This window comes from Bombina bombina, chromosome 1 (assembly GCF_027579735.1).
Source record: "Bombina bombina isolate aBomBom1 chromosome 1, aBomBom1.pri, whole genome shotgun sequence".
In the NCBI taxonomy this organism is placed as follows: domain Eukaryota; kingdom Metazoa; phylum Chordata; class Amphibia; order Anura; family Bombinatoridae; genus Bombina; species Bombina bombina.
Window position 1 is genome coordinate 864513394 of NC_069499.1, and position 17341 is coordinate 864530734.

The following is a 17341-nucleotide window of genomic DNA, read 5'->3' on the forward strand; positions in this document are numbered from 1 at the left end:
TGGGGTTAATACATTTTATTAGTGTTGATGTCGGGAGCGGCAGATTAGGGGTTAATAAATTTAATATAGTGTTTGCGATGCGGGAGGGTGGCAGTTTAGGGGTTAATAGGTAGTTTATGGGTGTTAAGTGTAATTTGTAACAGTTTAGTTATGAGTTTGATGTAACAGTTTTGTAGCTACTAGTCTCAGATTGCAAAATGGATCTTGTCGGTATAGGCTGCAATGCAAGCTTTTTAGCCGCACCGCAAGACTTGTAATCCTGGTGCTATGGAAGTCCCATGAAAAAACATATTTTTTACGAGTGCGGGACTGACGTTGCGTTACAGGCTAAAAGGCTTGCGGTACAGCTATACCGACAAGACATGTAATGGCTGCGGTGCTGTTTTAACGCTGATATGACCATTTTTTCAGCGTTAAAACCCGACCGCAAAACTTGTAATCTAGGTGAATATTAGTAATAATAAGTAATACTACTACTATCACGTGCTCTCAACTCCACTTGTTCTCTGTACTATCGTTTTAGATCATATAAATGGGGAATAGCCAACTGGCAGCCCGTGGGATACATGCAGTACTCTGCACTCGTTTTTGTGGCCCACAGAAAAAAGCCAAACTAAGAATGCCTGCCATAGTTTTTGTGGCCCAAGAAAAAAATGTGCAACTAGAAATGTGTGCCTTGGGGATTTCTGGTGGGTGGGCAAACAAGGTGGTCACAATTCATAGGAGCCCTCTGCAGAGGAGAACTTCAAAAATATGGTACCTGCAAGAGATGTGCATTCGGCAGTTTCATTAGCTACCAAATTCGGAAGAAGGCTGTGCAAAACCACACCTAAGTTTGTTGCACGTTCACAAGATTAAAGCTGAATGCTGTGAGCAGTCAACTTCTTCTGCATTTGTCAGAAACTGCCGAATGCACATCCCTAATACCTGCAAAATTACCCCAAAAATGATCTTAGGTGTATCTCCTAATACTGCACATATCAAATCCAAACTGTATAGAAAGTAGAGGAGGGTGGCAGATTAACTTTCATTCCAGTCACTAGGTATAAGTAAATATTTTGGCCCATTCATTACAAATAATTAATGTTGCACTTGTTAAAGGGACAGTCAAGTCAAAATTAAAGGGACAATAAACACCACTAACATCTTTATTTATTCCCACAATACATTACCAATCAACCATTATTCACATACCCCCAATAGTGAAGAACATCATCAGCCCTATATATTATTAGCGTTATCATCTAAATCTATGTGTCCAAAATGGCCCCCAAACCCCTCCTCCCTGTACCTTCGTCATCAACATTCAATATTTTTTTAAGTACCTCTGCTCGTTCACGATGTTTTCAACAGTGTCATCACACAGTGCCGATGACATATGAACGTTACTGGCACGGCGATGCGCATGTACACCGCAATAATTTTCCCTATCTTCATTACCGGATGAGAAGAGGGAACGCTTTCAGTAGCAGACTCTGTCTGTAGCGTTCAATTTCAAGCACAGAAAAGTGGTTATCCGATTGTTAAGTTTCTTTAGTTCCCCCTAGACATCCTGCATGCTCAAATTTGTCGTGTCACGTGTGATCAGATACAATGACGCAAGCGCAACAGTCCGTGAACGGAATGATAAAATAATTTGCGAGTCGCTTACTAGAGGGGCATGTGGAATCAAGGTTAGGAAGAAGTATCCTTAGGGGCTGAGTTTGGGGGGCATTTTTAATGGCTGGATGCACTGTTTGAATTTACAAGGAGACACAATGCGATGTGAAGAGGTATATTTAAAATGTTACAGAATAATCAGCAGGTTCACTACTATTGAATAAGGTAAATTTATATGGAGTGTTTACTGTTCCTTTAAACTTTCATGATTTAGATAGGGCATGCAATTTTAAACAACTTTCTAGTTTGTTTTTCTCATCAAATGTGCTTTGTTCTTTTGGTATTCTTTGTCGAAAGCTAAAACTAGGTAGGATCATTTGCTAATTTCTAAGCTCTTAAAGGCTGCTTCTTATCTCAGTGCATTTTGACAGTTTTTACTGCTAGACTGTGATTGTGCTCAATGCAAGTCTGTCAAAAGAACTGAAATAAGAGGGCAGTCTGCAGAGGTTTAGATACAAAATTATTACATAGGTAAAAACGTGTATTAATATAACAGTGTTGGTTGTGCAAAACTGGGGAATGGGTACTAAAGGGATTATCTATCTTTTTAAAGAATTAAAAATCTGGACTAGACTGTCCCTTTAATTATAAACAATATAGGGGTAGATCACAAATTGAGCAGAACGAAAGAGGAGGGTGCGCTATACTTTGCACAACTTTTACAAAAAATAGAGCACAATCTGGTATTACAAGGTTACCCAGAAAATCTTAACGCAGCCAGCATTTATTTAGCGTCCTGTTCTTTTAATGGATAGTGGAGGAAGCACTTTTAGGGGCCGATTTATCAAGCTCCGTATGGAGCTTGATGCCCCTTGTTTCCGGCGAGCCTGAAGGGCTAAAGAGCGCTGCTCCATAACTTGTCCACTTGCTCTGAGGCCGCGGACAGAAATCAACCCGATCGAATACGATCGGGTTGATTGACACCCCTGCTAGTGGCCGCGAATCTGCAGGGTGAGACATTGCACCAGCAGTTCACAAGAACTGCAGGTGCAATGATAAATGCCGACAGCGTATCATGTCCACTCGCACTATGATAAATATACCCAGTAGCGCTCATATTACGTGGTGGTGAGTTAAAGAGACACTAATGTCACTTCAGATAGAGCATACAGTTTAAAGAGACTTTCTAATTTACTTCTGTACAGTTTTATTATATGCACATTTTCTGAGGCATCAGATCCTACTAAGCATGTGCAGGAGTTACATTGTTTGCATATATGAGTCTGTGTATGGCTGATGGCTGTCACGTGATATGGAAGGGGAGGCGGGAAATCAAAGCACATTTTTAAATTTGAACTACTGCTTATATAAAATTCAGAGAAAGTAATATTACATTTCCTTTTTAATTAGCATGTGTTGATTATGCAAATCTAATGTATTTAATAGTCCTTTATTTGAGCTCCACTTGTATTTTAGGCCATAAAGTTTGGCAAACGTTCAACATTTGTTTTAGAAAACAAGCATTACCTTTTACTGTATCATATATAACATTTTCATATTGAAGTAATATTGTCAGTCTATGTGAAGAATCATTATTATTGGGAAAAAATGGCTCAGAATGAAGACCAAGAAGTAGTCAGCCTATACTAAACTAACACTTGTCTTCTTTGTTTTCTCTTTCACATGACCCTTATCATTGTTTCTTCTTGTTCTAGGTATCTTCTGTATTCTATTTCTGAATGCTGTTTTTGAACATGTCAATGCTACCTGACCCCTTAATCATGTAATCATCATTAGTAAAACTTGCTCTAGCAGTTGCTAGGATTTAAAGGCACATGAGACCGAAAATGTTACTTTCATTATTCAGATAGAATATACATATCGAAGGAGCAGCAATGGACTACTGGGAGCCAGCTAAACACATTGGTAAGCCAAGAACAATGTGCAGCCACCATTCAGAAGCTAGCTCCCAGCTCTGGAGCCTATCTAGCTATAATGTTCAACAAAAGATACCAAGAGAATAATGCAAATTCGATAAAAGAAGTAAATTAGAAAGTTGTTTAAAATTGTATTCTTGGGGTGTGTCTGGGTTATGGCACAAGATGGCCTCTAAACTGAGAGATCCATTCACTAGACATGTGCAATTCGGTTCGGTTCGATTCGGAAATTTCGGCAAATTCGGAGATTCGGATCGAACCGAATTTCCGAATTAAAATAAGTTCGGATTTATTCGGTAAATTCGGATGGCCATGGATTACACTAGTATTGTACAGTATATTAGGTTATATCACTCTGCTATGGGTTACACCTAATATACAGTACATAATACCAGTCTAATCCCACCTAACACTTACCGAAATTCCGAATTTCCGAACCGAACCGAATCGAACCAAATCCAGCCAAATTTCTTCGAATCTGAATGAATCTGAAACGAATCCGAAACGAATCGATTCAAAATTTTCCGAATTCGAATCGATCCGAACCGAAATTCGAAAAATTACGAATCGATCCGAACCGAACCAAATTTTTTCGCCATGCACTTATCTACCATTCACTGGTTTTACATTTCACCAATCCAGGTTTTACATAGTCATCCAGAACAGAAATGTATTCTATAAAAAAAAGAAGAAATCTTGCTGTATCAGATGATATCTATATTGCATATATCAGGACTCTTCAGGCTGGACTGCTGAGATTTTTTCTGGCGAGTATTTAACTGTCAAGTTGCCTGATGATATCCTTCCTTGTATTGAGAATTCTTTGACAAGGGAAGTTCAAAGAGATGATCCGCTACCACAGAGCTCTATACTTACCTCCATGTCAACATCAAAGGCACAGCAGTGGGTGAAGAGAGGTACGGTGGCCGTAAAAAGTCTGAGCAGTATTGCGCAGGCAGTTGCCACATGATGGCTTGATAGCATTGGTGCGCTGAGTGCACAGTTGATTTGGAGACTTCTCCTAGATCTGTGCTATGAAACACCCAGTGCGGCAAGGAAACATTTGTAGTAGATCTTCATTAAGAAATAAAACTACCCTTGAGATGCCTCATACTGAATTTGGACACTGAGTGGTATATATCTATTTAGGGATTGAGCACTTTCTGGGCTTTACAGTGAGAAGATTAGGAGTGGAGTGATTTGGCTTGATGAGGAGTTTGACAGAGCTTACCTCTGTAACATAACACTTCTCCTTCAATGTTACATGTTTCTTGAATGAGTAAGCCAATGCCTTCATTACAATATGCTATTGACAGGGACTCTTAATATGATGATGCCATATCTGATACCTTAAGAGTAATAAATTATTAATACCCATGCTATCTTTTATTTATTAATGAGTGGCCTCCTTTCTTTTTCTATTCTTTTTTTCCTATTTTCCTTATTTTGATATCAGAAAGTTTTAACAATTGCCTTCACTGTTTTAGAATGTCTTTTTGTGGCACTCCATCTTCATTTAATTTCCATTAGGATGTGTAATGGTTTCTATAGATTAATGGATTCATATTTGCATTATATGACTACCTACCGCCACTAGCCATTGATCAGACCCCCCCTTCCCCCTGGCTTTGACATGTGCAATTTTTGACTAAGTGACTAAAATGTATATGTACTTTATTCTTAAGGGGAGTCAAACTTGGAAATGTTGTAAAGGTAGTAACACACAAACACAGAAACATAAAGACACACCCATACACTGAAACACAACACACACTCACACATAAGTATTCACATATAGACACTCTAGCAGACATGCAAAGAAACACGCTCAGACACAGACACCCAAACAGACACTCAGCACTTGTTTACATTGACCTGACAGGTAATGGGGTAGACTACAGTTTTGTCAAAAAAGTAGATTTACAAAACAAAATATGGAGTTCTGATTATCTTTTTGTCAAGGAAAATGCCAACTAAACGATAACAACAGCATGCAGTAGCTGAAAGGAAGGGCCCTGGACTGCCTAAAAAAAATATTTAAAGGTTAAATGGTGGACTGGTGACTTTCCGGAAAGGTCTTATTAGTCTCAAAGTCTGTAGAAAGATGTGAATAATCAGTAATAAGGTCAAAATGTCCTAAAAAGGAAGAGACAATGGACACACACAAACTCAAAAACAAACTTGCACATACACCCAAGGAAACACAGACAGAGACAGCCTAGAAAACACACAAAGACATACACACACAGAGACACCCACAGAAAACACACAAAGACATACACACACAGAGAGACAACCACATAAAACACACAGAGACATACAGTACATACACACACACCCTCACTGAGACATCCACAGAAAACACACAAAGACATACACACACACACAGAGAAACACCCACAGAAAACACACAAAGACATACACACACAGAGAGACAACCACATAAAACACAGAGACATACAGTACATACACTCACACCCTCACTGAGACATCCACAGAAACACACAAAGACATACACACACTCTCACAGAGACACCCACAGAAAATGCAGACATACACACACACCCTCACAGAGACACCCACAGAAAACACACAGACATAAGCACACACCCTCACAGAGACATCCACAGAAAACACAGACATACATACAGTACATACAGTACATACATACATACATACACACACACACACACCCTCACAGAGACATCCACATAAACACACAAAGACATACACACCCACCCTCACAGAGGCATCCAGCAAAAATACACAAATACATACATACACATACATTCACAGAGACACCCATAGAAAAAGCACAAAGACATACACACACACCCTCACAGACATCCACAGAAAATGCACAAAGACATACACAGAAAAAAAATACATACACACTCATAGAGATACAAACAAAAGCACAAAGACATAAACACAGTTACCGACAGAAACACTCACAGGAGGTAAAATTTCTGCACATTGCATCCCCTAAATCAACAGTGTGTGACATGCATGATAAAAAAAAATTGCAGAAATTAAAGGATCACTTTTTAAAGAATCATATTTGTAAATGTGCAAACAAAAATAATTCGGTGAATTCAAAATTCTACATTAATGATCTGGGTAGATGGCTAGATGAAGAAAAGTACTTTTGAAAGGTTGACATATGTTTGTTTATTTTTCCCCATTTTCCCCAAACAAGAGCACCACTTCAAATATGGTGTACAAATGTTCCCATCTGTCAGCTGTACTTTTGAAAATACTGTACTCTATATGGTCTTGGTGGAACCATAAGCTGTGGTACTCAGACTCACACCATTAGATCTGATTAAATGCAGGATTTAGGCTTGTTTGAATGTATTTCAAAATTAAGTCAGCTGTAGTGTAAACTGAACAGTGTTAAGTTAAACTGTCTCATTTCAAACACTGTGCAATCTTAGGCCTAGATTTAGAGTTGGGCGGTAGCCGTCAAAACCAGCGTTAGAGGCTCCTAACGCTGGTTTTTACCGCCCTCTGGTATTTGGAGTCAGTCATTAAAGGGTCTAACGCTCACTTTTCAACCGCGACTTTTCCATACCGCAGATCCCCTTACGTCATTTGTGTATCCTATTTTTTCAATGGGATCTTTCTAACTCCGGTATTTAGAGTCGTGGCTGAAGTGAGCGTTAGAAATCTAACGACAAAACTCCAGCCGCAGAAAAAAGTCAGTAGTTAAGAGCTTTCTGGGCTAACGCCGGTTTATAAAGCTCTTAACTACTGTGCTCTAAAGTACACTAACACCCATAAACTAGCTATGTACCCCTAAACCGAGGTCCCCCCACATCGCTGCCACTCGATTAAATTTTTTAACCCCTAATCTGCCGACCGCCACCTACGTTATACTTATGTACCCCTAATCTGCTGCCCCTAACACCGCCGACCCCTATATTATATTTATTAACCCCTAACCTGTCCCCCACAACGTCGCCGCCAGCTACCTACAATAATTAACCCCTAATCTGCCGACAGCAAAGCGCCGCTACTTACGTTATCCTTATGTACCCCTAATCTGCTGCCCCTAACACCGCCGACCCCTATATTATATTTATTAGCCCCTAATCTGCCCCCCTCAATGTCGCCTCCACCTGCCTACACTTATTAACCCCTAATCTGCCGAGTGGATCTCACCGCTACTATAATAAAGTTATTAACCCCTAATCCGCCTCACTCCCGCCTCAATAACCCTATAATAAATAGTATTAACCCCTAATCTGCCCTCCCTAACATCGTCGACACCTAACTTCAATTATTAACCCCTAATCTGCCGACCAAATCTCGCCGCTACTGTAATAAATGGATTAAACCCTAAAGCTAAGTCTAACCTAACCCTAACACCCACCTAAGTTAAATATAATTTAAATCTAACGAAATAAATGAACTCTTATTAAATAAATTATTCCTATTTAAAGCTAAATACTTACCTGTAAAATAAACCCTAATATATCTACAATATAAATTAGAATTATATTATAGCTATTTTAGGATTTATATTTATTTTACAGGTAACTTTGTATTTATTTTAACCAGGTACAATAGCTATTAAATAGTTAATAACTATTTAATAGCTAAAATAGTTAAAATAATTACAAAATTACCTGTAAAATAAATCCTAACATAAGTTACAATTAAACCTAACACTACACTATCAATTAATTAAATAAAATACCTACAATTACCTACAATTAAACCTAACACTACACTATCAATACATTAATTAAATACAATATCTACAAATAAATACAATGAAATAAAAGAACTAAGTTACAAAAATAAAAAAATATTGACAAACATCAGAAAAATATTACAACAATTTTAAACTAATTACACCTACTCTAAGCCCCCTAATAAAATAACAAAGACCCCCAAAATAAAAAAATGCCCTACTCTATTCTAAATTACAAAAGTTCAAAGCTCTTTTACCTTACCAGCCCTGAACAGGGCCCTTTGCGGGGCATGCCCCAAAGAATTCAGCTCTTTTGCCTGTAAAAAAACCACATACAATACCCCCCCCAACATTACAACCCACCACCCACATACCCCTAATCTAACCAAAACCCCCCTTAAATAAACCTAACACTAAGCCCCTGAAGATCTTCCTACCTTATCTTCACCATACCAGGTTCACCGATCGATCCAGAAGAGCTCCTCCGATGTCTTGATCCAAGCCCAAACGGGGGGCTGAAGATGTCCATGATCCGGCTGAAGTCTTCATCCAAGCGGGAGCTGAAGAGGTCCATGATCCGGCTGAACTCTTCTATCAACGGCATCTTCAATCTTCTTTCTTCCGGATCCATGTTCATCCCGCCAACGCGGAACATCCATCTTCACCGACGACTTCCCGACGAATGACGGTTCCTTTAAGGGACGTCATCCAAGATGGCGTCCCTCAAATTCCGATTGGCTGATAGGATTCTATCAGCCAATCGGAATTAAGGTAGGAAAATTCTGATTGGCTGATGGAATCAGCCAATCAGAATCAAGTTCAATCCGATTGGCTGATCCGATCAGCCAATCTGATTGAGCTCGCATTTTATTGGCTGATCGGAACAGCCAATAGAATGCGAGCTCAATCTGATTGGCTGATTGAATCAGCCAATCGGATTGAACTTGATTCTGATTGGCTGATTCCATCAGCCAATCAGAATTTTCCTACCTTAATTCCGATTGGCTTATAGAATCCTATCAGCCAATCGGAATTCGAGGGACGCCATCTTGGATGACGTCCCTTAAAGGAACCGTCATTCGTTGGGAAGTCGTCAGTGAAGATGGATGTTCCGCATCGGCGGGATGAACATGGATCCGGAAGAAAGAAGATTGAAGATGCCGTTGATAGAAGACTTCAGCCGGATCATAGACCTCTTCAGCTCCCGCTTGGATGAAGACTTCAGCCGGATCATGGACATCTTCAGCCCCCCGCTTGGGCTTGGATCAAGACATCGGAGGAGCTCTTCTGGATCGATCGATGAACCTGGTATGGTGAAGATAAGGTAGGAAGATCTTCAGGGGCTTAGTGTTAGGTTTATTTAAGGGGGGTTTTGGTTAGATTAGGGGTATGTGGGTGGTGGGTTGTAATGTTGGGGGGGTATTGTATGTGTTTTTTTTACAGGCAAAAGAGCTGAATTCTTTGGGGCATGCCCCGCAAAGGGCCCTGTTCAGGGCTGGTAAGGTAAAAGAGCTTTGAACTTTTGTAATTTAGAATAGAGTAGGGCATTTTTTTATTTTGGGGGTCTTTGTTATTTTATTAGGGGGCTTAGAGTAGGTGTAATTAGTTTAAAATTGTTGTAATATTTTTCTGATGTTTGTCAATATTTTTTTATTTTTTGTAACTTAGTTCTTTTTTATTTTTTGTACTTTAGTTAGTTTATTTCATTGTATTTATTTGTAGATATTGTATTTAATTTATGTATTGATAGTGTAGTGTTAGGTTTAATTGTAGGTAATTGTAGGTATTTTATTTAATTAATTTATTGATAGTGTAGTGTAGGTTTAATTTTAACTTAGGTTAGGATTTATTTTACAGGTAATTTTGTAATTATTTTAACTATTTTAGCTATTAAATAGTTCTTAACTATTTAATAGCTATTGTACCTGGTTAAAATAAATACAGGGAGTGCAGAATTATTAGGCAAATGAGTATTTTGACCACATCATCCTCTTTATGCATGTTGTCTTACTACAAGCTATATAGGCTCGAAAGCCTACTACCAATTAAGCATATTAGGTGATGTGCATCTCTGTAATGAGAAGGGGTGTGGTCTAATGACATCAACACCCTATATCAGGTGTGCATAATTATTAGGCAACTTCCTTTCCTTTGGCAAAATGGGTCAAAAGAAGGACTTGACAGGCTCAGAAAAGTCACAAATAGTGAGATATCTTGCAGAGGGATGCAGCACTCTTAAAATTGCAAAGCTTCTGAAGCGTGATCATCGAACAATCAAGCGTTTCATTCAAAATAGTCAACAGGGTCGCAAGAAGCGTGTGGAAAAACCAAGGCGCAAAATAACTGCCCATGAACTGAGAAAAGTCAAGCGTGCAGCTGCCAAGATGCCACTTGCCACCAGTTTGGCCATATTTCAGAGCTGCAACATCACTGGAGTGCCCAAAAGCACAAGGTGTGCAATACTCAGAGACATGGCCAAGGTAAGAAAGGCTGAAAGACGACCACCACTGAACAAGACACACAAGCTGAAACATCAAGACTGGGCCAAGAAATATCTCAAGACTGATTTTTCTAAGGTTTTATGGACTGATGAAATGAGAGTGAGTCTTGATGGGCCAGATGGATGGGCCCGTGGCTGGATTGGTAAAGGGCAGAGAGCTCCAGTCCGACTCAGACGCCAGCAAGGTGGAGGTGGAGTACTGGTTTGGGCTGGTATCATCAAAGATGAGCTTGTGGGGCCTTTTTGGGTTGAGGATGGAGTCAAGCTCAACTCCCAGTCCTACTGCCAGTTTCTGGAAGACACCTTCTTCAAGCAGTGGTACAGGAAGAAGTCTGCATCCTTCAAGAAAAACATGATTTTCATGCAGGACAATGCTCCATCACACGCGTCCAAGTACTCCACAGCGTGGCTGGCAAGAAAGGGTATAAAAGAAGAAAATCTAATGACATGGCCTCCTTGTTCACCTGATCTGAACCCCATTGAGAACCTGTGGTCCATCATCAAATGTGAGATTTACAAGGAGGGAAAACAGTACACCTCTCTGAACAGTGCCTGGGAGGCTGTGGTTGCTGCTGCACGCAATGTTGATGGTGAACAGATCAAAACACTGACAGAATCCATGGATGGCAGGCTTTTGAGTGTCCTTGCAAAGAAAGGTGGCTATATTGGTCACTGATTTGTTTTTGTTTTGTTTTTGAATGTCAGAAATGTATATTTGTGAATGTTGAGATGTTATATTGGTTTCACTGGTATAAATAAATAATTGAAATGGGTATATATTTGTTTTTTGTTAAGTTGCCTAATAATTATGCACAGTAATAGTCACCTGCACACACAGATATCCCCCTAAAATAGCTATAACTAAAAACAAACTAAAAACTACTTCCAAAACTATTCAGCTTTGATATTAATGAGTTTTTTGGGTTCATTGAGAACATGGTTGTTGTTCAATAATAAAATGAATCATCAAAAATACAACTTGCCTAATAATTCTGCACTCCCTGTACAAAGTTACCAGTAAAATAAATATAAATCCTAAAATAGCTATAATATAATTATAATTTATATTGTAGCTATATTAGGATTTATTTTACAGGTATTTAGCTTTAAATAGGAATACTTAATTTAATAAGAGTTAATTTATTTTGTTAGATTTAAATTATATTTAATTTAGGGGGGTGTTAGTGTTAGGGTTAGACTTAGCTTTAGGGGTTAATACATTTATTAGAATAGCGATGAGCTCCAGTCGGCAGATTAGGGGTTAATGTTTGAAGTTTGGTGTCGGCGATGTTAGGGAGGGCAGATTAGGGGTTAATACTATTTACTATAGGGTTATTGAGGCGGGAGTGAGGCGGATTAGGGGTTAATAACTTTATTATAATAGCGGTGCGGTCCGCTCGGCAGATTAGGGGTTAATAAGTGTAGGCAGGTGGAGGCGACGTTGTGGGGGGCAGATTAGGGGTTAATAAATATAATATAGGGGTCGGCAGTGTTAGGGGCAGCAGATTAGGGGTACATAGGGTTAATGTAAGTAGAGGCGGTTTACGGAGCGGCAGATTAGGGGTTAAAAATATATGCAGGTGTCAGCGATAGCGGGGGCTGCAGAATAGGGGTTAATAAGTGTAAGGTTAGGGGTGTTTAGACTCGGGGTACATGTTAGAGTGTTAGGTGCAGACGTAGGAAGTGTTTCCCCATAGCAAACAATGGGGCTGCGTTAGGAGCTGAATGCGGCTTTTTTGCAGGTGTTAGGTTTTTTTTCACCTCAAACAGCCCCATTGTTTTCTATGGGGGAATCGTGCACGAGCACATTTTTGAAGCTGGCCGCGTCCGTAAGCACCGCTGGTATCGAGAGTTGAAGTTGCTGTAAATATGCTCTACGCTCCTTTTTTGGAGCCTAACGCAGCCATTCTGTGAACTCTCAATACCAGCGGTATTTAAAAGGTGCGGCCAGAAAAAAGCACGCGTAGCTAATGCACCCCTTTGGCCGCAGAACTCTAAATCTAGGCGTTAGTCTGAGAGTATAACATTTTATGCAGATGTAAAAATCTTAGATAAAATGCCTCCTTGCATCTGGAAAGTCCTCACATAAAGGGGCAGTAAACTGGAATGTAATAAATTAATTTATATATATATATATATATATATATATATATATATATATATATATATATTTATATATATATATATTAATAAAAAAAAACTAATATCTGCCAAAAGGGCACCTATCATTTGTGAATTGAGGAGGAAACATTTCTGCATGACTTTAAATATAGAATTTCTACAGCGTTGTCAAATAATCATAAATACACGGCGGCATATTGCTAAAAAAAATGATTTTATGGACCCCTGGCCCCACCATACAACTACTACCACACTGAAGTTACAATCTGAAACTGCACAAAGAAATAAAAAACATTTACTAAGTAAGTCCTACCTCCTCTGCAAATGAAAGTGATCTGCCGTGTGACTCAGGCACACACTGTACAAACAAAGTGCCAAGTCTATCTTACACTGTGCATAGTGTTTTAGTGCACACTCAGAAATCCTCTCAAATGCTAATGCTTTACTCTTTGTAATAACATTTCCCACGCTCAATAGCACTCTGCTCTAGTACCCTCTGGTGGCTGCCAAAATTAAAAAAATGTTTTAAATAATAGTTGTTCTTGCCTCATTGGGGCCCCTGGCCCTTTGGGCCCCTGACAGGAGTCACCACTGTCACCCCCTGATGGCGGCCCTTCCTAACAGGGACTTAGAGAATAGAGTTAACACATGGCACTTATAGCATGGTGTTTTGATATACCATACTAGGTTACAGTAGTAATGTTAAAGCTGAGCAAGTGATGTCTGATACTCAATACGGTTGACTGTTATGGAAAACTATGATTGATTGGTTTATTTATGTCATTGCGTGGATAGTTCTGTTTTTTTATTCTCATACATGTGATTGATACCACATTGATACCACAGGCGACAAACAGGTCATACCCTATATTATATGATGACTAGATATCCAACTAGCAGACACTGCTTTAGCCTAGTTGGCAGTGGCCAGACAGCAGGGAACATTTTGCCTACTTATATAGCCTTTTTTATTTTTCAATGTTGGCTACCAACCATAAATAATAGTTTGATGGGGGATAATATAAGTTGCTGATTAAAGGACCAATCAACACAGTAGATTTGCATAATCAACAAATGCAAGATAAGACAATGCAATAGCACTTAGTCTGAACTTCAAATGAGTAGTAGATTTTTTTCTGACAATTTTAAAAGTTATGTCTATTTCCACTCCCCCTGTACCATGTGACAGTCATCAGCTAATCTCAAATGCATACACATACCATGCGACAGCCATCAGCCAATCACAAATGCATATACACTTATTCTGTGAATTCTGGCACATGCTCAGTAGGAGCTGGTGACTCAAAAAGTTTAAAAATTAAAAGACTGCACTTTTTTTAATGGAAGTAAATTGTTTAAAATTGCATGCTCTATCTGAATAATTAAAGTTTAATTTTGACTTCAGTGTCGCTTTAATAAGCCTGAACACCTTTTTTGACATCTGCATTATATGATGACATCTACATCATATGCTCTCACATGTAAACCCAGTGTGATTTCTGCCCTATTTTAAATATTCAATGTCACCCCTAGTGAGACGCAGGCCAACCCTATACTTGCCTCTGAAAGTTAGTTATTTTATTATATTATATCTTTATGCCTTACTATTGTCACATCTTTTATTACATTCTAGAAAAAAAAAATAGACCCGGTGATCGTTGCATCCATTAATCACATATCCTGTGCCGCAACTACTTATCAGCTTTCTCATATGTTTATAATTACTTTGACTCCGCTAGAAGTAAAACACCAAAAAAGTCACGCAAACCTGATCGTGTGTTCTTAAGTACACTAGCCAGACATGAAATATGAATATTTCACATTCCAATGTTTTTTACATAGCAGAATATGTTCTATTTATTCTGAAATATATATTAGTATACATACACATACATATTATATATATATCTGATGGATTATTGGTAAATATCTATCTATATATATTTAGACATGTACAGTATATGAATGTATCTCTATTTTAAAGCCCTTTGCAGAGCTTTTTTTCTACCACTTGAGGTCACATAACTGTTTATTGCAATTTTTAAAAATAATTTTTATTAGATGTGTTATTATAAGTGTAGCACTTTTATATGTAATTTTGATATGCTTTGTGAAAATGTTATTTTTTCGAACGTATCAGTTAACCAGAGATCTGAAGTTGCGATATCCTGACGCGTTAAATTCAACTGTGCTCAAGCAAATGCTTTTACTTTCAACTCGTAATACGCACTACTTTCAACGCACACAAATAGCATTGATAAACCCCTTATAGCTTGCATGCAACTGTTAGTGCACAACTCGTAATCTAGTCCTTTCTGTTCTAGATTAAATTGTACATTATACTTCCTTATATAGATCCACCAGTTTTTCTAAGCACCTCGTCGGATGTCTTGAAGATTGACCCGCTCCGTGCCGGATGGATGACGATAGAAGATGCCGTCTGGATGAAGATAGAAGATGCCGTCTGGATGAAGACTTCTGCCCATCTGGAGGACCACTTCTGCCCGTCTGGAGGACCACTTCTGCCGGATTCGTTGAGGACTTCAGCCCGGTTGGATGAAGACTTCTCCCGGTAAGGTGATCTTCAAGGGGTTAGTTTAGTTTTTTTTTTTTAAGGGGGTATTGGGTGGGTTTTAGAGTAGGGTTGGTTGTGTGGGTGGTGGGTTTTAATGTTGGGGGGGGATTTGTAATTTTTTTACAGGTAAAAGAGCTGATTACTTTGGGGCAATGCCCCGCAAAAGGCCCTTTTAAGGGCTATTTGTAATTTAGTGTAGGGTAGGGCTTTTTTTTATTTTGGGTTTTTTTTTTTATTTTGTTAGGGGATTAGATTGGCTGTAATTAGTTTAAACATCTTGTAATTTGTTTATTATTTTCTATAATTTAGTGGGTTTTTTTTTTGTACTTTAGCTAATTTTATTTAATTGTATTTAATTGTATTTAATTTATGGAATTAATTTAATTATAGTGTAGTGTTAGGTGTTAGTGTAACTTAGGTTAGGTTTTATTTTACAGGTACTTTTGTATTTATTTTAGCTAGGTAGTTTATTAAATAGTTAATAACTATTTAATAACTATTCTACCTAGTTAAAATAAATACAAACTTGCCTGTAAAATAAAAAAAAACCTAAGATAGATACAATGTAACTATTAGTTATATTGTAGCTAGCTTAGGGTTTATTTTACAGGTACGTATTTAGTTTTAAATAGGAATAATTTAGTTAATTATAGTAATTTTATTTAGATTTATTTAAATTATATTTAAGTTAGGGGGGGTTAGGGTTAGGGTTAGACTTAGGTTTACGTGTTAATATGTTTATTATAGTTGCAGCAACGTTGGGGGCGGTAGATTAGGGGTTAATAAATGTAGGTAGGTTGCAGCGACATTTGGGGGCGGCAGATTAGGGATTAATAAATATAATGTAGGTGTCGGCGATGTTGGGGGCAGCAAATTACGGGTTCATAAGCATAATGTAGGTGGCGGCGGTGTCCGGAGCGGGATAAATTAGGGGTTAATCATATAATGTAGGTGTCTGCGATGTCGGGGGCAGCAGATTAGGGGTTAATAAGTGTACGATTAGGGTGTTTAGACTCGGGGTTCATGTTGCGGTGTTAGGTGTAGACATACATTTTATTTCCCCATAGGAATCAATGTGGCTGCGTTAGGAGATAAACGCTGCTTTTTTGGCGGTTTTAGAATTTTTTTCAGCCGGCTCTCCCTGTTGATTCCTATGGGGAAATCGTGCAAGAGCACGTTACACCAGCTCACCGCTAACGTAAGCAGCGCTGGTATTGGAGTGAAATGTGGAGCAAAATTTTGCTCAACGCTCACTTCTTGTCTTTTAACGCCGGGTTTGTAAAAAACCATAATACCAGCGCTGTAGGTAAACTCGTAATCTAGCCGTTTGTAAGCCTACTATCATTGTGAACGGACATGTTTTCTATGTTGTAATTTCTAAAAATCTCAATATAAGACAAACAATATATTAAAAAATAAATAAATAAATTGTATGCTCTATCTGAACCATGAAAAATGGGGATTTCATATCCCTTTAAAATATATAAATTGCATTATTATTATTATTATTGTTATTATTATTAATAATAATAATAATGATAATAATAATAATAAATAAAAAATATATTAATCAATTGTTATCATATTAAGGGCGAGATTACGAGTGAAGCGGTAAGTGAAAAGTTTTGGGGGTTTTTTCGCTGCTCTTTGAGCACACTGGAAATAGCGAGCGTATTACAAGTTGAAATTAAACATTTTCACTTGAAAGTAAACGTGTCAAAAAAGTTGTACAAAAAGTATTAAAAATACATTTAAAAGTACAGTTACACTCATAATAACACTGAGCAATATATATATATATATATATATATAGATATCAAAATAACAAGAGTATTGCATTGAGCAATGATACTTTTTTTATTGGACTAACTATACATTTATAAGATGACAAGCTTTCGGAAGAGTTCCTT